The sequence below is a fragment of the Phyllopteryx taeniolatus genome, chromosome 10, assembly GCF_024500385.1.
Source record: "Phyllopteryx taeniolatus isolate TA_2022b chromosome 10, UOR_Ptae_1.2, whole genome shotgun sequence".
Taxonomy (NCBI): domain Eukaryota; kingdom Metazoa; phylum Chordata; class Actinopteri; order Syngnathiformes; family Syngnathidae; genus Phyllopteryx; species Phyllopteryx taeniolatus.
In genome coordinates, this window is record NC_084511.1 from 10374176 (window position 1) to 10395260 (window position 21085).

Genomic DNA, 21085 nt, shown 5'->3' on the forward strand with positions numbered 1-21085 from the left:
AGCTCCATCTGATAATAAACAAATGGAGGCTTTCAGACATGTCAGACAGGTCAGGTTATAGATCAGTCTATGCACACTTTCAATAGCCACGAAAGAATTGTGTTTGTGTATGTGTGTGTGTGTGTGGGTTTGTGTGTTGTGAATGAGGACAATGCAGGACATCACTCAAAGAGTTGGGCCATCAAATTGCTTCCGTTTCAGTCATCTGTCTGTCCCCAGATGATTCCACAGAGCGCAGGATGGCAGATACAGTACATGACCTTTTTCTATTCACCGTGGCAAGACGCTGCGGATTCACCTTTAGCCCGCAGCATTTGTCAGTGCTCTTCTTCCCATCTTCAGCAAGGCTGGCGTGTTAAAATTGAATTGAATGTGTCTCTTTAATGAAGGTAGTGATATCCTCCAAAGATCACCTAGCTCCTCATTGAAAGCAATGATGTGTAACAATCCTGCACACTTATCTAAAAATGACCACATTGACAAAAGTGCCAACGTATTCAAACTGTGAGCATCTTTGTGTTTAGGATAAAAAGAAAACTCAAAAATTGGAAATGCATGATTTTTCTTGGACAGTGATGGTATATTAAATTGCCTCAATGTTCCTTATTACAGTATAATTTACAGCATATATACTGTATGTACTGAATATTGACTGGCGCCCAGTTCAGGGTGTACACCGCCTGTTGCCCAGTCAGCTGAGATAGGCGCCAGCATACCCTGCGACCCTAGTGAGGATAAGCGGTACAGAAAATGGATGGATGGATTTTTTATTTTGGTTTTTAATTTAAACAAGCTAAAAACTAAATTTCAAGCTAGGAATGTAGATCTGCAGTATGTTAAAATATTTATTTCTCCTGTATATTTTTTCGGTGTCATCACACATTTGCTTGGCCACTTGTTCCTAGACAGAATTGCGTCCCAAAGCCCATTCCTACTACTACTACTCCTAAAACGAATTAGTAGTAGTAGAGTAATCACATTTTGTATTATTAGTCTCTTATTAGACTCTGCTTCCACATGGCATATACAGTAAATAAATAAAATATATAAAATCACAGTGCATAGAAAGTCATCTATTACTACTATAAATACTGTGTGTTAAAACATTTTGAATCTCAATAATTATTTGCAAATGTAATACAATTTTAGCAAGCTAGCAACGGAGCCACATTGATGAGCAGAATTATTTTTATTTTTTAAATTGTTTTAATTTGTATTTTTATGAATTTGTTTGGGTGGGGAGGGGGTTCTTGCTCTTAGGGCGAATTGCGCATCAAAGCCCAAAAAAGAATTGTCATAAGTCAGTTCCATACTTTATTATTTTGAGACTATTACCAAGAAGGCCATGCTACCCCAAAAAGCCTAGAAAGGACACACACTCATGTTCTGAAAACATCCAAATGATTTTCCCATCTTGATATGTGCATACAGTACTTACATTGCTATTGAGTCACCACCGTTTTAAATATAAAACATACACTGGATTGGATTAATTAATGCAAATGATCCCGTGTTAATTTACAGCTGTTGTCTCACATCTAAACTAACATACAGTATACTGTAGCTATTATGCTTCTCCTTAACCACCTGATATGATTCTATTCTCTGACCCCTGCAGAAATATGAGAGGGGAGCTCAGTTAAGCGGGTGAGGATGAGGACGTGGAGGAAGGTGGAGACGGGGGACACAGAAACAGAGCGAGGGAATTAAAAACGAAGTGAGGTGTTGTGTTCTTGGCACGTCGGTGGCTGCAGCTGCTTGTCTACACAGTTGACTCGCAGGGATTGTAGCTGTTGAGGTCTGACATTAGCTTGAGATTAGTGTCTGCTCGATGATACAGTATGTACACATAGATAGAAAGAAAGGAATTGAGGAAACGCCTTTTGTAAAGATCACGGTGTCTCACTCTATCGACAGTAAGTACAGTGCATGTCAGAATAATGATAATTGATTACCCCAAAGATCAGTCCCACATTTTTAGAAGTGTCTTACTGTACATTGAAATAGAGTTCAATGGAGTCAAATTAAATCAAATTAAGAAGGATTGTTAATTATGAGCAGGTATGTATTGAAGATAATCATTAAATCTGCTTTAAAAAAAATTTGTTGTAATCTAAAAATATATATATACAACAGTGGCCTGCACCCATGGAGCCTGGCCGGGCACAGCCAGAAAAGGCAACGTGGGTTGCCCTTTCCATGGGCTCACCACCTGGAGGAGGGGCCAAGGGGGTCGGGTGCTGCATGAGCTTAGCAGCAGTCGAAGGCGTTCTGATCACTGGCTAAAGAAGCCGACTGTGGGGCGTTGAACGTCTCTGGCAGGGGAAGAGCCTGAGCTGGTGTGTGAGGTCGAGAAATTCCAACTGGACATAGTCAGGCTCACCTCAACATACAGCTTGGGCTCCAGTGCCAGTCTTTTCGAGAGGGGTTGGACTCTCTTCCACTCTGGAGTTGCCCACGGTGAGAGGCGCCGAGCAGGTGTGGGCGCACTCATTGACCCCCGGCTCGATGCCTGTACGTTGGGGTTGAACCTACTAAACGAGAGGGTGGGGGTTGGGTCCTGAATGTTGTTTGTGCTTATGCACCAAACAGCAGCTCAGAGTGCCCACCGTTTTTGGAGTCTGGAGAGACTTCCTTGTTCTGCTGGGGGACTTCAACACTCAACATGGGCAATGACAGTGAGACCCGGAAGGGCGGAATTGTGAAAAACGGCCACCCTGAACAGAACCTGAGCGGTGTTCTGTTATTGGACTTCTATACTCGTCACGAACTCTCCATAATGAACACCATGTTCAGATACAAGGGTCTCAATATGTGCACTTGGCACCAGGACACCCTACGCTGCAGTTCGATGATCGACTTTGTGGTCGTGTCATCGGACTTGCGGCCGCATGTCTTGGACACTCGGGTGAAGAGAGCAGTGGAGTTGTCAACCAATCACCACCTGGTGGTGAATTGGCTCGAAAGGTGGAGGAAGATCCCGGTCCAACCTGGCAGACCCAAGCGTATTGTGAGGGTCTTCTGGAAACATCTGGGAGAGTCCCCTGTCAGAAGAGGTTTCAACTACCACCTCTGGCAGAACTTCGTCCACGCCCCGGGGGAGGCGGGGGAAACTGAGTCAGAGTGGACCATTGTCCATTGTCGAGGCGGCTGACCGAAACTGTGGCCCTAAGGTGGCCGGTGCCTGTCGCGGCAGCAATCCCCAAATCCACTGGTGGACACCAGCTGTAAGGGACACCGTCGAGCTGAAGGAGTCCTATCGGGCCTTTTTGGCCTGTGGGACTCAGCACCTTCAAATCTGAGACCATGGTCCTCAGTCAGAAAAGGGTGGAGTGCCCTCTCCAGGTTGGGGAAGAGATCCTGCCCCAAGTGGAGGAGTTCAATTATCTTGTTCACGAGTGTGGGAAGAATGGAGCGGGAGATCGAAAGCCGGATCAGTGCAGCATCTGCAGTGATGTCATGGTCAATATGGAGCTGAGCCAAAAGGCAAAGCTCTCAATTTACCGGTCATTGTACAGTCCTACCCTCACGAGCTGTGGGTCGTGACCGAATGAACAATATCATGGATACAAGCGGCCGAAATTAGTTTCCTCCGCAGGGTGTCCGGGCTCTCCCTTAGAGGTAGGGTGAGAAGCTTGGTCATCTGGGAGGGTCTCAGAGTCGAGCTGCTGCTCCTCTGCATTGAGAGGAGCCAGATGAAGTGGCTTGGGCATCTGTTTAGGTTGCCACCTGGACGCCTCCCTGGTGAGGTGTTCCGGGCATGTCCCGCTGGGAAGAGACCCAGGGGATGACCCAGGATGTCTCCTGGCTGGGCTGGGAATGCATCGGGATCCCCCTAGAAGAGCTGGATGAAGTGGCTGGGGAGAGGAATTCTAGGCTTCCCTGCTTAAGCTGCTGCCCACGTGACCCAACCTTGGACAACCGGAAGTAAATGGATGGATGGATGGAGTATACAGGCATTGCTTCACACAAAGTCTCACTCTCTTACTGCACATGGATTGGAGGCGAGCCCTGCAGGGCAATTTTTTTCTCTCGCTCAGCTTCGTGTGTGTCACGTTACGTGACTTACAGCATTTTCAGTTCTACGATGCTTGTGTCAAAATAAAAGCATGCGTTTCAAAATAAGAGTCTATATGTATAAATGAACTCAAACTTGCCTGACGGGCAGAACAATGCCCATGGGCCGGATTGGACCCCCGACGGGCCTGTTCTGGCCCACTGGCCATACGTTTGACACCACTGCTGTAACCAAACAATCACACCTCTGGACAATTTAGAGCCTACATTGAACCTAACATGCTTTTTGGGGGGAACGAGGGAGGAAGCCAGAGTACCTGAAGAAAACCCATGAGAACAAAGAGAAACCATATATTAATACAGTATTCTAGCATGAAAATAGGCTTCCTCACATGCAGATGATTGCGCCACTGGCACTACGCCTACCCTGTCCAAATGTCTTCCCCTGTGGAAAGGTCAGATTCCAGCTGTAGTGATCACAATTGTAAGGATCCGCCTGCCCTGTCTTAATATAACCAAGGGGGCTACACTTACACTTTGTATTCATGGTCACATACTCAACTTACTCTGGGCTACGTGGGTGTCACCATCGTTATATATGGTAAAACAAAAACAAAAAAATGTAAATAACTAGCAGCCATAATGTAAATGAGTCACTTCTACAGTGTTGCCTTGATTTGGTTGAATTCTAATAAAATTTCCTATTCATTTTACAATGCTGCTTATCCTCTTCAAGGTTGCAGGAAGCTGGAGTCTATCCTAGCTGACTTTGGGTGAAAACAGACTACCCCTGGAGCTATCAACAGTTAATCACAAGGCACATATTGACTAACAACCAATCAAATGCACATTTGCATCGTCACTGTGTGGTAACTGAACCCACGCTGCCCGCAAGGAAGTCAGACGTGTGAACCACTACACCATCAGTGACCACATTTTCCATTTTAGCACCCCCTCAGAATCCCCAATAATGGAAGCCATCATCTTCCCTGCATTATTTTGATTGTTCTTTCGACTCGAGCTGGAAGTGATGAAGCCAAGCCTCGTCCATGGTCACAAATCGGCAGACAAATCTGTCTAGATCCGCCCCAACATTTTTTACAAGAGTTTTCTATGACATGTCCCATCGCAGCTTGGAACCCAATCAGCGGACACATTCGTCATTTAAAGATGGCTGTGGATAATTCCATGAACAAGTTCCTGGGAGATGCCAAACTCTGTCGTGATATAACATTCAGTCTAACGGTGATCTGTGAGCAGCCATGCCATAGATTTTGTCAATAATTTCTTGTGCTGACAGTGGCAGGCCTTCCTTGACGAGGAAGGCATCTTCTAGGCTGTCCTTGCCCCATTTAAAAACAGCTGCCCATTTTTTAACAATGCTGTATGAAGAAGCATTGTCTTGGAGAGTAGCCACCATGTCCTCATGAATTTCCTTTGCAGTTAAGCCCTTGATGTGAAGGTATTGAATGACTGCCCAAATGACCAATTTTGTCCATTTTTTTTTTCGATAGTGGCTTATTGTCCTACATCAATCACAAAACAAAAAGTATTTACGTTATAGGTTATACTGTAAATTATTGCAAAGGGTTGTAAAAGATTTTGTTTGTGAAAAAAAGTCTGTAATTCATGTCCTTCCATCCGTCCAAAATTGGAGGCGTACTTTTACGGAAATGTTTACAAGCTTAGTTTAAGGCATTTGACTTTGTAGGTTTAAACTTAAGTACGAATTACTTGTTGTCCTCCTGTCGAGTAAATATTGTCAAAGTTTGTTCCCTCTTCTTTGAGCAGCTTAGCTGTCTCTTAGAGACTTTCCACCTCTTTAGATCCAGAAAAAATGGCCACACTGTCCCAATTACCACCCTGAGGGTTTGACCTGTGGCTCCAGCATCCTCATCCTTACTCTCACTCGCAGTCTCTGCTGGGATACAAAAAGTTTTGTGCACCAGCCCGTGTTGTTTATCACTTTGACAGATTATCCTTGAAATGTTTAAAGTAAAATTATATTGAGATGAGGTGGGATTTTGCTGTGTGGGTTCTTTTGATATGATTCCAGTAACTTTCCACTCTTGCCCCTTAATCCACATACAGTGGATACATACAGAGCCTACTTGATATACTTTTGTCACCATGTCCCCCATTCATGACATATTAGTGAAGTTTCTAAGGTTGAAAACAATCTGATCTGGGACCTGTCCTGTGATTTTGGGGGGTATTTCAAAAAGTACTGTGTACTGCATTTTTTAAAGTAAAATTGGAAAAATAGGTTAGCTACTGATGGTCGCTTAATTTAAACCGCAGCTACAGAATACTGAAGTCTTGATGCCGATTCAAACACCATTTCTCCAATTTTGTGTGACCAAAGACGGATTTGCCAGCCCATTCAACAGGTTGCACTGAGAGTGAAAGTTTGAGCCTGGAATGAATTCGTTCAACTTACATTGTTTTCCAAGGTAAAGATGGTTTTGAAATTAGAACTTGGAGGGAAACTGGCATCACTGAACGGATTGTGAGATTCCACAGTATCTTTCCTGTTTCAAGGTCACGAGCTTTAAATATTGTACGCTTTTATTAAAACCACCATTTTGTTTGAAGTTGAAATACTGTATTTCAAAAGTGTATAACTGTGACAGTTATGGTAATTTGGAGGGTCAGAGAGAGAGAGAGCTGCATTGATACTGTATCTATGGATACAAATCCCCAGGTAGCAGCCACTTGCATAAAATGAAAGAGAAAGAAAGTCACAACAGAGCCAGCCATCCGTCTCCATGCATTACACATCCATTCAATTTGTATGGCCAGCCAGGCTGCCAGGAATGCCGGCCATCCACAAGAAAAGGTTTTGACAGGGAGCGACGTGCATTGGTGTAAAGCACAAGTGATGAGTCAGTCGGCCAAATCATTGGAAGATTACAACGTCACACGAGCACAATATTGGCTCGGCATGTTATTCACGAGCGGAAAATTCTCTTGTGAATCCCGAGCACGTACGTCACTGCTGCCAGACTTGCAAAGAGCCAGGGGAATGACAATAACTGCTTGCTGTCGTCATTACATCTGTCTGGTTCTGTTGGTCTTTTAGCTTTTTTGTTTTGTTGCTTTGCTTAGTGATGCCTCTCTTTTGATTTTTTTTCAACTGCTTTAAACTTCATCCCTGTGATTTACTTAAGCTAAATCAATTAAAGTGCCTTTTAGTCATGCTGGACAGTTGAACCTCAAAAGTTCTGTGATGCTGGTTGACTTCCAAATTGTTGTAATTCCAAAATTAGCTTTCTCGTAGGAAATGATACTCAAACTGTCATCATGATAAAACCTTTATTAACTTTAAAGGCAATTTGTAAGTAACATTTTAATATTCATCCATTTCCCGTACTACTTATCCTCAGTAGGGTCATGGGCATTTTAATATTCTTAACTGTCAATGACAAGTTAATCACTCCAAAAGAAAGCAAACTTAAACTAAAATAAAGTAAAATGACTCACCCTTTGAAGATGGCTGACTAATAGAGAAGGAGTAGGAAGGTGTTTGCAGCGAAATGCAGTCAACCAGTAGTATATATAGTAAAATGAATAACATTATGAAATCCATCCATCCATCTGTTCTTAACTAATTGTATTCTTCCTATTGTACTAAACAGTCAGACCATTTCATATGTCCTTGTAAAATTCAATTTCTGGTCATATTCATGGATAACATCAAAAAAATCTCGATTATTTCCTCACCGGGACTTAAAAACAAATACTAATTAACAAATAATTTTACCTTGAGAATTGATGACCTATTAAAAGCCTCTTCCAAGATGGATCCCAAGCTGAAGTTTGGGAAACCTTAAATTAGTAATTGCCCCGAAGGAAAGAACAATGCACATATGGATTTCACATAAAAATATGACCATAAATCATTAAGCACAAGAAACTTAAATGTATTGTATTATTGGCCTTTATCGTCAATGTAACGCAGTGGAAAACAACACTACAACACGAGTGGCTCCATCCAGCAGACTAAAAATACATCTCCTGTACTCACTTTCCCTCTCTGTACGTTTGTCCTTTGATGGTATGGGTAACTCCTGTCAAATGTCCTGACCTCTCCAAGCAACTGTGCTACATGCTCACACTTAACTTCGCATGTGAGGTATTTCAAACTCTCTTCGAAATGGAGCGGTCACAAAGGCAGCCCACACATCGATACATTAAACACATTGAAACATTAAAGGTTGAAGAGAGGAATCTTGCAATGTAACTGAACCCACTGAAAGTCCTTCTTAAAGGTCCGACATTGGGACGCTGATCAACCTCCATTTTGTTCAGATTTGAAAACAATTTTCCACCCATCCATTTTCTAAAGCACTTGACCTCATGTACTTCTTCAATGAACCTGACACGCATGTTTTTGGAATGTGGGGGGGAAGCCGCAGTACCCAGAGAAAACCTGCGGAACCACAGAGAGTGCATGCAAACCTCACACAGGAAGAGCAGATCTCAGATTCTAACCCCCGTAAATTGGAAATGTGAGGCACACATGCTAACCACTATACCGCTGTACTGCCCTTCAAAATACCGGTACCTTCCCTCACAGCAAATAATGGAAATGGAAATAATGAGCACCGATAGAAAGTGCAGAGGCATTTTTCAAGTCTCATTTTAAGGTTGCTGTCCAACCTGTAAGTCCACTTCATGACGATTTTGACCTTTAACATGATTCCATGCATGTACTGTTAAAATTATGTTGCTAAACAACCAATGAAAACAATTTTATGTCATGTTTATTTTGTTTGTTTCCTTGGATATTGAGACAAATGCTGATTCAATGTGCCTAAAGATGTTATTATTTGATCAGATGTAGCAGCCTGTTCACTTAAATTTCCATTTTTTAAATTGTAACGCCTTTTTTACAAGGCCCAGGTCACAGGAGTATGCAGGGGTTCTGATGGTGAAATACAACCACAGCTGTGTTGACTTGAATGTACTTCTTTATGGCAATAAGGAGCGCCGCACCACCTTCCCACTGTGTTAAATTGGCTGTGGAAGCATTTTAATCTCCTTACAAATTCAAATGCTAAAGTACTTTGCAGTACATGCAGTCTGTGTGCTTATACAGTATGTCTGTTGTTTTCAATGCTTGTCCTATTTTCCACACAAATGCCCGACACACACACTACTACAAACAACAATAACGTGCCCCCTGGCTTTGTTTTTCTATGCCGGGTATGTGATGGAAATGCATGGAATAGAACAATCCGTACCAAAGCGTCACATTTTAATTGGCTACCAGAAGCAGATAATATTTAAGAAATCTTGCTGATTGTAGTTTTGTCTCGGAGTGCCCTTTTGAATTAATTAGGCTTAAGATTAATCATGTACAGTGCTGTGAAAAAGTATTGTTTCCTCAAATTCTTATGATTTTTTTTGCTTTGTTTCTCTACTTTAATGTTTAATATCATCAAACAAATGGAAACATCAGACAAAGATAACCTCCCAAGTAAACTTGAAATGCAGCTTTTAAATGGTGATTTTATTTATTAAGGAAAAAAAAAACCTTTTTAAAATTACCTGACCCTGAGTGAAAAGGTAATTGCCCCGGTCCACACAACTGTGAGGCAGACGCTCTAACCAGTCGGCCACCGTCCAGCCCAACTGAAATCAATCAAGCATTTTCTATAACTGGCAATGAGTCTTTCAAATGCAAAGATTGCGGCCCACTCTTCCTTACAGAATTGTTATAATTCAGCAACAATGGAGGGTTTTCGAGCATGAAGGGCCTTTATAAGGTCATCCCACTGCATTTCAATCAGATTCAAGTCCAGACTTTGACTAGGCCACTCAAAAACCTTCATATTCTTTTTTTTTTTTTTTTTTTTTTCTTTTTTAAAGCCATTCAGAAGTTGACTTGCTGGTGTGTTTGGATCGTTGTCCTGCTGCAGAACCCAAGTGTGCTTCAGCTTGAGGTCACAAACTGATGGCCAAACATTCTTCTTCAGGATTTTTTGGTAGAGAGAAGAATTCATGGTTCCATCAATCGCAGCAAGTTGTCCAGGTCCTGAAGGCGCCAGCAGCCCATCAGCTCCAAACCATCACACTGCCACCACCATGTTTGACTGTTGTTATGATGTTCTTCTTCTGAAATGCCATCCAAAGTACCTTCCAAAAAGTTAAACTTTCATCTTATCAGTCAATAGAATATTCTCCCAAAATTCTTGAGAGTCATTCAGATGTTGTTGTTGTGTTTTTTTATTTTTGCAAAAGTAAGACGAGCCTATATGTTCTTTTTGGTCAGCAGTGGTTTACGCCTTGGAATGCTGCCATTGATGCCATTTTTGTCCAGTCTTTTCCTTATTGTTGAGTCAAGAACACTGACCGTAACTGAGACAAGGGAGGCCTGCAGTTCTGTATATGTTGTCCTGGGTTCCTTTTCCTTTCTGGATGAGTTGTCACTGTGCTCTTGGGTAATCTTTGTAGGCCGGCCAATCCTTGGAAGATTCACCGCTGCTACATGTTTTCTCAATCAGAATTAGAATCCAAATTAGTTTTTTTTTGCCACTGTCAGTGAAAGGTACACTCACAACTAGAATTTTTTCTTGATCCAACATTACAACATGAAAAATCCATCCATCTATTTTCCATATCGCTTATGCTCACTAGGGTTGCGGGAGTGCTGATGCCTATCCCTATGTCTATTTCTATGTCCCTATGTCTCTCGGCTTGTCTGGGAGCGCCTCGAGATCCACTCGGAGGAGTTGGAGGAGGTGGCTGGGAAGAGGGAAGTCTGGGCTTCCCTGATAAAGCCACTGCCCCCGTGACCCGACCTCGGCTCGGCGGTAGAAAATGGATGGATGGATGTTTGGGGTTGAATAAAACTGGTGCAAACTGTTTAAAATGTCTGCATGGCGATCCATTCACTGGTCTAAGGCCATTGCTGACAGTTTACTTGCTTTATCTTTTTCTGATATTTAATATTTGTTTGATCTTAAACATTTAAGAAGGGAAACTATCCCAAAAAATAAAAAATTAAGAAGGCCAATACTCTTTAACAGCACTGTATGCTTTGACCCTGACACATGATTCACAACAAAAGGCAGTTTCTGCTACTTTTTTACTTTTTGGTGAATCCCCTGTGTTTGCCATGTTTGTTTCTAGTGACTGATACAAACTTGAAAGACAATGAATGTGCTTTTTACAAACTGTCTTCCAACCACATACTGTACCTAACATACTGTGCGTGCGTGTGTGTGTGTGTGTGTGTGTGTGTGTCTATATATATATATATATATATATATATATATATATATATATATCCATCCATTTTCTGAGCCGCTTCTCCTCACTAGGGTCGCGGGCGTGCTGGAGCCTATCCCAGCTATCATCGGGCAGGAGGCGGGGTACACCCTGAACTGGTTGCCAGCCAATCGCAGGGCACATCGAAACAAACAACCATTCGCACTCACAGTCATGCCTACGGGCAATTTAGAGTCTCCAATTAATATATATATATATATATATATATATATATATATATATATATATATATATATATATATATATATATATATATATATGGCGGCATGGTGAACGACTGGTTAGAGCGTCTGCCTCACAGTTCTGAAGACCGGGATTCAATCCCCGGCCCTGCCTGTGTGGAGTTTGCATGTTCTCCCCGTGTCTGCGTGGGTTTTCTCCGGGCACTCCGGTTTCCTCCCACATCCCCAAAACATGCATGGTAGGTTAATTGACAACTCTAAAATCCCCATTGGTGTGAATGTGAGTGCGAATGGTTGTTTGTTTATATGTGCCCTGCGATAGCCCTGCAACCAGTTCACCAGGTGTAACCCGCCTCCTGCCCGTTAATAGCTGGGATAGCCTCCAGCGCTCCCGCGACCCTTGTGAGGATAAGCGGCTCAGATAATGGATGGATGGATATATTTATATATTTAGGCTTTACACAATCAGGATTTTTGGGGCCGATCACCGATCAGCGAGTTTAAAAAAAACGATAACCGATCACCGATCCGATCGCAAGATGGCACAATGTGTCTATTTAAATTACCTGTTCATTTACTGTATATACTTGTGTACTTAATTGCTCAATAAATTATATTTACAATAAATAATGTATCTTAGTTCATCTATTTATGCCAGTGAGGCATAGTGACAGACAGAACAAATAAAGGGTCTTCTATTAGATGGCAGGAAGTACATACAGCAATTAATGTATCCACTTTTTGTGACATTTTTGTTGGTGTGCCGTGAGATTTTTCAATTGTAAAATATCTTCCTTGGCGTCAGATATTTACAGTACTACGTCAAAAGACACGCAACAAGGCTAAAAATAAACTAGCTTTTGGATTCAAATATACTGTGCACAATGGCGAAGCGGAGAAAATGTCTTTTCGGAGTAAGTAGGGAAATTATAACAAAGCCGATCAGCATAAATTATCGGCCGATACCGATCAGGCCGATAAAATCGGTGTAAAGTCTAGAGAACCATTGTTTATTGCATGGAATATGTTCCAAACACTACATGCGATAGACCTTTTATAAAAGAAACAATTTTTACATTTTGTTTCTCCTCCCCAACACTTAAATTTATTTAGTTATTTTAATGTACTTATAATTGTTAAAACATTAGTATTTCTTCCCCATTTCTCACTCGCTGTCAAGTAATTGGACACTATCTTACAGAATCACTTTAAAGAAATGAAAAGAAGACTCACTCGCACAGTTCTCAAAATAAGAGTCAAAGCATGCTTGCCTTAAGCCATTTTTTTTTTTGGTCACTCTTAGTTGAAATTTGCTGTAAAACTGACACAAAAAGAGTTAAACATTGTATATTCAAACACATTTACCTTGTATAATTTTTAATGTTTTATTACAGAGCGGTTGTCTTTATTTGTATGACAGGTAACAATGTTAAATTGTTACTTGAAACATTTCCTGTACTGTTAAAGGTTTTATGGTGACAAATTAATTCATCTTGCATTATTTCCTATGGGAAATTCATTTTGGAATTTGAACTTCGAAGTCAACGACAGTCACAGAAGGGATTGTGTTCCACTTGGAAAATGTGACTGGACTGGTGCTTTTTCATTGATATTGTAATTTGAGGTAATGGTGTTGATACCTTCTAGCATTGAAAAATCCCATACCATCTTCAATGTTTAATTCTTAAAAGTTCCCAAATGTTTCTTAATCTGATTTGTAGAGCAAATTTTGTCACAAGTCAAGGTGGCATTACAAATGGGCTTCGGGCTGAAAACGGCTGGGGGAAAAAACCTGCCAATTTACATGGAGTTGATTGGTCCCTGTGAGGCTTAGATGCTTGAATCTTAACTCGTTTGTTTGTTTTGCACACAATTGCTATTGATGCAACTGGGATCTGTGTGTCTCTGAGCTAACGTTGCTGCTTTTCTCAACTGTCAGCTGTAAAAAAACAGAAAACTTAAGTCCTGCCATGTGATGAAACCTCACGTAAGTGTATCTTAACCTTTCTTCTCTCCTATGGAGGTTGTTTTTTTTATGCATTTGCAAGAAGGATTTGACATTTTAAGGTGTTTTTACATACCTATCAATGTCCCAGTCTCAGTTTGAAGAGTTCCAGTAATAGACTGTATCAAAGAGCTATTTGTAGCTGTTAGGTGGGGAAAATGAAGCCTAAAGAACTGCAATCTACTAGTGGATAGAGGAATACATTCGCAAGGTTCAAAACGTTTTTGTTACTAAAGATCGTGGAAAAGAATATCGTCCAATTTAATGTTGCAAAAATGTTGCATGAAAGCAATCTAAGATTTTGAGTATTTAGAGCGAATGTTAGATTAGTACATTAGCCGTTCGTATTAGATACACAATACAAGCCGCTTCTCACAATGAGCTCCAGAGCTGGAGGGGTGTGGATGGTAATTGGTCTGATGGGGAGGTTGCGTTATTACAGGAGTGAGGGTTTTACCATGAGCACTAACTGCAGCTCTTCTCTTGTCTTCATACACTGCTGAATTTAATTAGAGTAACTCATCAACATGTCGTGGCTTTGTTTTGTCAAAGCGTATATAGACGTGCTCAAAGGCTAGGATTAGCTCGGGTGATGTTATAATGAACCTTTTGTAACACAACCATTAAGGTACAGTGAATCATTGCGATATGAGTTTAATTCATTCTGTGACCACATACATACAGTAAATCAAAACACTCGTATCTCAAATTATCTTTTCCGTTGTTCCCCAAAAACCCACCCAAAAATGTTTTTAACAAGGAAAATAGCACTCCATAATATACTTTATAAAACCGTATAGAAATAAAATAGAATGTAAAGAATTACTGTTTGTGCATCACAAATTCATTGCTGCTCCTTCTGGTGTCTGCGACTCAGCCAACAAAGGCCAGTATACTAGTTATGCAGCCACAAATGAGGTTTTGCAACTGTGACTCAGTAAGCTGCAGTAATAGTATTTTTTTTTTTTTTTTTTTGCCAATGATAAAGAATACATACCTGTGAGTATTGTTATGTCTGTCTATGTGTTGCTGCACCGTTTGTGTTCAAATATCTGTGGCTTAAAGCATTTATCACCGCCACACAGATGATTCATTAGCCCTTCTAAAAAGCAGCCTTGCCTTGTTTGTCACCATTAAGGTAAGCAGACTTGAGGCAAAGCTGTGGTTGTTTTAAATACACATGGAGTTATCTTTAATTTGACTGTAAACTTCAACTGGGAGTGGCAGTAAACACCACACCTTGAATGCTTTTTTTGGTAAATTGTTTTCGTTATCTGCCAAAGTGTTTTCACCTATTACATGTGGATCTGGAAAGTGTCCCCAGTGATAAACGGGTTCACTGGGCGGCACTTCATTTTTTTCTTTATCTGTAATGTCTTACAAACACTTACACAGTCGGTTTCACCAATTGCCCAATAGCAACTTATTGTCTTAGTATGTTCTATTATTAATACACACTCTTGTGCCTAATCCTTCAAAAATAATGTTTTTATGAAATAGACCACCATTGACAATCAGCTTTGTGCCTTGAAGTATTGCATCAATGCTTTTGCTGCCTCTAAAACAGGTCTTTGTGTTTTTTATACCACCAAAATGGCAGCTATCCTCTGGGACCTGTGTTGCTGTCACATGTTATCAAATGTGTACGTTCCCAAATAAAAACTTTCATCTTTGCAATCAGGAGTATAAAAATACCTAACACTATTTTCTGCTTTCGCTTCGAAGACCTTTTTATGTCCACATCAGTTTGACGGAACCCAAAAAGTCCTCCACACCCTCATCAGCATGCCTTATGCAATTACACAAGGCTTGCCTCTATATCCTGTGGGGTCTCCTTAACATTCGGACTTATTGTATCCCTCCGGCTCTCTCGGCTACCTGGCTCTCTTGGGGGATTCTGGAGAAACATGCCTGAGAGAGAAACCCGGTGGCCTCACATGCTGGGATACACAGATATTTTTCTGACTTTAGACTTGACTTTAGAGTTTTTCTTCTCTTTGGATCTGGTCATCCTGCAGCCTATTGCTTATCCTCACTAGGGTTGCGGGTATGCTGGAGCCTATCCCAGCTGACTCTGAGCGAGGGGCGGTATACACCCTGAACTGGTCGCCAGTCAATTTCAGGTCAGTATAAACAAACAACCATTCCCACTCACATTCACACCTACGGGCAATTCAGTCTTCAATTAACCTACCATGCATGTTTTGGGGATGTTGGAGGAAAACCGGAGTACCCGCAGAAAACCCATGGAGGGACGGGATGAACATGCAAACGCCACACAGCCGGGGCTGGATTTGAACCCCGGTCCTCAGAATTGTGAGGCAGATGTGCTAAACAGTCGTCCACCGTGCCGCCCAAAGAAAGATTATAACATATCCTCTACAAAGCCTGCTGCTGTTTGTGTAATGCAGAGTGCATTATAGGCATGCGGTCTATGAGCTACCATATTAGTTATGTTGGATGTCTACCTTGTCTTCTTTGATGGAGTAGGCGTCACAATATTACGATAATGTGAGCATGAGACTGCCAATCAATACCGAGGCGGAGCTCTGAAAACCCAGCACTCCATTGTTTTAGATGCCCCCGACGCTCCCCTTTGCATCCTAATGAGTACAAAGTGCAGTGTAAAATGTAATAAAATCGAAACAGCACAAATGGAAATTCAATAAAAAGAAATGAATGGGGCTTTTCTACATGCACGAGGGATGTTGGTCTAATCCTTCAACTGGACATAATGTCCCCCACATTTTTCCTTTCATTTTCTGATAGCTATATAGAGACAGAAGAGAGACAAGGAGTGTTCCTTTTGTGGCTAAAAATGAGATGTACCAGATTGTTCCAATTGTGCCACTAAGACAAACCTTTGAGGTATCTTGTCTTTTTTCCAGGTAGGCTGTCTAGCCTGTTCCCATTACAATGCAGAAGGATTTAAAAAAAAAAAAAAAAGATAATGGTGCATTGGAATAAGATGTAAAACGTGTCATCTGTTATTCTTATAGAAGACATGGTGCAATGTTTTCACAATTTAAAGCAGTTCCCAGTTGTCGAAATAAAAGGTCTCTGACATTATTGGATCAAAACACAAAAAGGGGAAGAATTACAGCACACTTAATATCCACTTGTCACACGTTGTTTTGGGAGGCTGTTCTGTCTCTTGCAAATGCAATGTATGGCTTTTGTTACCATGACGATGGTGTTGCAAGGAAGCGAGCTGCTACTCAGTGTTGCCAATTTAGCAATGAAGTAGAAAGACATTTTTCTGATTTTGACTTGCGACTATCAAAAAAAAAACTTGGCAAAAAAATCTAGTGGTATTTTCTGGGGTTATTGGAGACCTCTGGAGACTCTGAACCTCCCTCCAGAGCAGATTTTGTCCACCCCTTTGCATCTAGACTGCAAATAATTGGCACTTGCGACAAGCCACCACTCACTATATTACAGTCTGTCCCCTTTGTGGCTTTCTATGAATAATTGAATTAATGAAATTATGGCAAATTACACTATATCGGTGGTAAAATCGAGAGCTTTCAATGCACCATGTTTCCTGAGTGCACTGCATCAAAACTGCACCATTGCGAGGAGTTCATGCAGGTACAGTGACAAAAAAAAGTCAAATTGGAAGATACTCACATACTGTATACATATACATATATACAGACCCTTTCCAAAAAAATAGAACATCATGGAAAAGTTTATTTCCATAATTACATTCAAAAAGTTTAACTTCCATAGATTATAGATTCAGGGCCCACATTTTAAACAATTTCAAGTATTTATTTGTTTATTTTTACATAATTTGGGCTTCCAGCTCATAAAATCCACGAAATCGGGAATTCAAAAAAATTTGAATACTGTTAAGAAATCAGCCCAAATTTTGCATGCCATAAATGTTTTAAACTGAGTGTCACACACTAATCATCTACTAAACTCAAAGCCCCTGCACTGGTTTCCCCAGTTAAATTGGTTTGATTCAATTGTCTCAGTTGGGATCCATATGGGGAAGACTGCAGACTTGACAACTGGCCAGAGGACCATCATTGATACCCTCCATAGGATGGGTAAGCCACAAAAGTTAATAGCTAAGAAGGCTGGCTGTTCACAGAGTGCTGTGTCCAAGCATATCAATGGAAAGTCCAGTGGAAGGACAAAATGCACCAGCAAAAGAGATGACCGTGGGCTTCAGCAGATTATCAAACAGAGAAGATTCAAGAATCTAGTAGAGATCCAGAAAGAGTGCAGCTTCAAAGACCACCACATTCAGACGCATCAGGGAGATGGGCTTCAATTGTCGGGTTCCTCGGGTCAAGTCACTTCTGAGCCAGAGCCAACGTAGGAAGCGTCTCAACTGGGCCAAGGTGAAGAAGGACTGAACTGTGGGCCAGTGGTCCAAGGTCCTCTTTTCCGATGAAAGTAAAGTGTGCCTTTCATTCGGAAATCAAGGTCCAAGGGTTTGGAGGAAGACGCGTGAAGAACAGAACCCAAGATCCTTGAGGTCCAGTGTGAAATAGCCACAGCCAGTCATGATTTGGGGGCAATATCCAGTGCAGGTGTTGGTAAATTATGCTTTCGTAAATTCAAGGTCACCGCAACAGTCTACCAGAATGTTTTAGAGGACTTCATGATTCCTTCTGCTGAGGATCTGTATGGAAATGCAGATTTCATCTTCCAGCAGGACCTGGTCCCTGCTCATACCGCCAGAAGCACCAAAACCTGGTTTGATGCCCATGCCATCACAGTGCTTGACTGGCCAGCCAACTCGCTGGATCTAAACCCCATTGAGAATCTATGGGGTATTATCAAGAGGAAAATGAGGGGCACCAGAACTGACAGCAAGCATCAAGGAAATCTGGGCTTCCATAACTCCCAGGCAATGCCACAGGTTGATTGTTTCAATGCCACGGCACATGGATATGGTTTTGAAAGTACAATATTTTGATTGATTTAATGTGACCCTTATTTCTTTTTTTTCCTACAAAAACAGAAGAAAATGATTTCTTTACAGTATTCTAATTTTTTTTAATTCCTGATTTTGTGGGTTTTATGCGCTGGAAGCCCAAATTTTCTAAAAATAAACAAATAAAGACTTGAAATTGTTTAAATTGTGGGGCCTGAATCTAGAATTTATGAAAGTTTAACTTTTTGAATAGAATTCTGGAAATGAACTTTTTCATGATATTAAAATTTTTGGGAAAGGGTCTCTAAATACGCTATATTCCTTAAATAGTGGTCTCTCCTCAAATGAAATAAATCCAATAAAAGTCCTTTACTCAGAACACTGCTTATGACTAAATGCATGTTTAGCGGTCGATTAATTAAAAAAAAAAAGGTGTACCGACTGTGCTCGACCAAAAGTACAGTCCAATTCAAATATGAAAGTCGTAAAATTTGTCTGCAGTGGACCTGCAGAATGTCAAAAAGCACTATGGTGTTTTGTTTAGTCAGAGAGCACTGAATGCTGACTCTCGCCAAAGGCCACTATTTGAAGGTGTACACGGACTGTCACTGCGTTAAAAAACTAAATTTCACAGTGGCAGGATAAATTCATTTGATAATGTTCTGGAAGTCTCTTTTCCAATATTGTTAGTATGTTGGGATATATGCTAACATCATTCAATTTTCAAGTGCAATATGACATTTCACCTTCCCAGGCGCTTAACTTAATACAGCCTCAGAAGCGGGTAAGAGGAAAAGTGCTTAAGTTGATGACAAAATACATGGAAGGTCACTTTTGACAGGGAATGTCCACGTTTCAGTGTTCGTCCACTGTGGGCTAATCTGGAACGAAGGTGTGTAAATAACTGAACGAAGTTGATGGGAGAATCCGTTTGAAGTTTCAAGACTACTAGAGTTTGCTGTGTATGCTGTGAGATTTGTGTTGTTTTAATACAACAAAGGAACCCTTATATCTCACTGTAAGTGAGATATAAGGGTAAGTGCAAATGTAGTTAGTATCCATTTCACAGTTACAGTAGCAAGGCAACAAGGGAGGCAAAGGAACACATTGGAATAGTAAGAACGCAAACATAAACCACCAGGCCATTTCCACCCATCATTTTCTATTCTTGTCTCTATGGCAACCATTGGTTTTTGAGCCTCCAATCACAGCAGCCAGCTCACGCAAGCATTATACCATATTATATGGCAATAAACCTATATTGTTGCTTTTGAAAAAAAAAATTCCCAATAGGTCAGTGAAACCAAATAACACTCAAATGTTCAATCAAAAATCTAACAATATTACATGTTGCCCCACAGCAACATACCGATGATTGTGAGCACGGCAGCTTGCTAGCAGTTCAGAATATCAACGGCAGCCACGTGGAGGGAGACGCAGGTGAAGGGGGGTGGTGTGATGTGATCACCATGCAATAAGTTGTTCACTCGCATTCATGCGCCACTTCGGCAGCAGTCATGATGGAAACATCTGGATGGGGAGATGCCCAATAAAGATCCTGTGATGTACGGTCATGCGATGAGATGGTTGACAATAAACAAGATGATGTCATCTGTTCACCCCCTACAAGGCAAGCACATTGTTTCACAGGAGGGATGCACTTTTCCTTCGAGCACGGCTGACCTTTTTCCGCAAAGTGATGTTTAAATGGCGTAAACAGCATAGTGGGTCTGACTGCTGAATGACTAATGCTACCAGCAGATGGCATTGTGGTGAAAAAGCTTGTTATGGTTAACTTAAAAGTATGTGTGTCATGATCTTTGTTTTTGTTGACATGGTTATGATTAGATTTAGTTTGTTTCATGTTTTGTCAAGTTTTCCTGTGTCGCATGTTCATGTCTGCTTGTTTGATTTTCGTCTCCACCTGTTCTCGTCAACCAATCACCTCCCTCCAGCTACTCGTCCAGGTGTACCTCGTTGTCTCATCAATTTGTTTGTATCTAGCTCCCTTGGTTTGTTGAGTCGGTGTCATATCCTTGTTGTCGTTACAAATCACGTTTCTAGTTTTGTCATGTTTACTGTCATGGTGAGTGTTTTTTTTTCTCCAGGAGCACCCCCCACAGGACTGTTCGGTCCTTGTACGACCGGAGTCAGAGCTTGGTCCGCATATCCGTCAGTAAGTCGGTGAGGGTTGGACTCCGCCAAGGCTGCCCTTTGTCACCGATTCTGTTCATAACTTTTATGGACCGAATTTCTAGGCGCAGCCGAGGCATAGAGGGGGTCCGGTTTGGTGGCCTCAGTATTGCATCTCTACTTTTTGCAGATGATGTGGTTCTGTTGGCTTCATCAAGCCGTGATCTCCAACTCTCACTGGAGCGGTTCGCAGCCGAGTGTAAAGCGGCTGGGATGAAAATCAGCACCTCCAAATCTGAGACCATGGTACTTACTACAGCCTCGAGAGTACGGCGAAAGAAAGGTGCTTAAGTCGACTGCAGATAGTGCGCACGTCCAGATTTGACACAGAACGCCCACACTCCAGGGTTGCTCCGCCCAGACTGTGTGGCTGACACGAGGGTGCCTAAATGACTAAATGAGCTGCACACACTTTATGAGTTGAGCACACGGGAGAATACGTATGCCCCATCGTGATTCAATACAGGATGAGGTGGTGATACCCACTGGTGGTTTAAA

General features: G+C 41.5%; 1 long non-coding RNA gene across 1 annotated transcript; it reads left to right on the forward strand.

Annotated features, from left to right (window-relative positions):
• The first annotated feature begins 1778 nt into the window (after positions 1–1778).
• LOC133484352 (uncharacterized) lies at positions 1779–16125 on the forward strand. Its single transcript, XR_009790379.1, has 3 exons — positions 1779–1916; positions 15540–15623; positions 15720–16125. It is a non-coding gene; the product is annotated as an uncharacterized LOC133484352 (long non-coding RNA).
• Positions 16126–21085: the final 4960 nt, after the last annotated feature.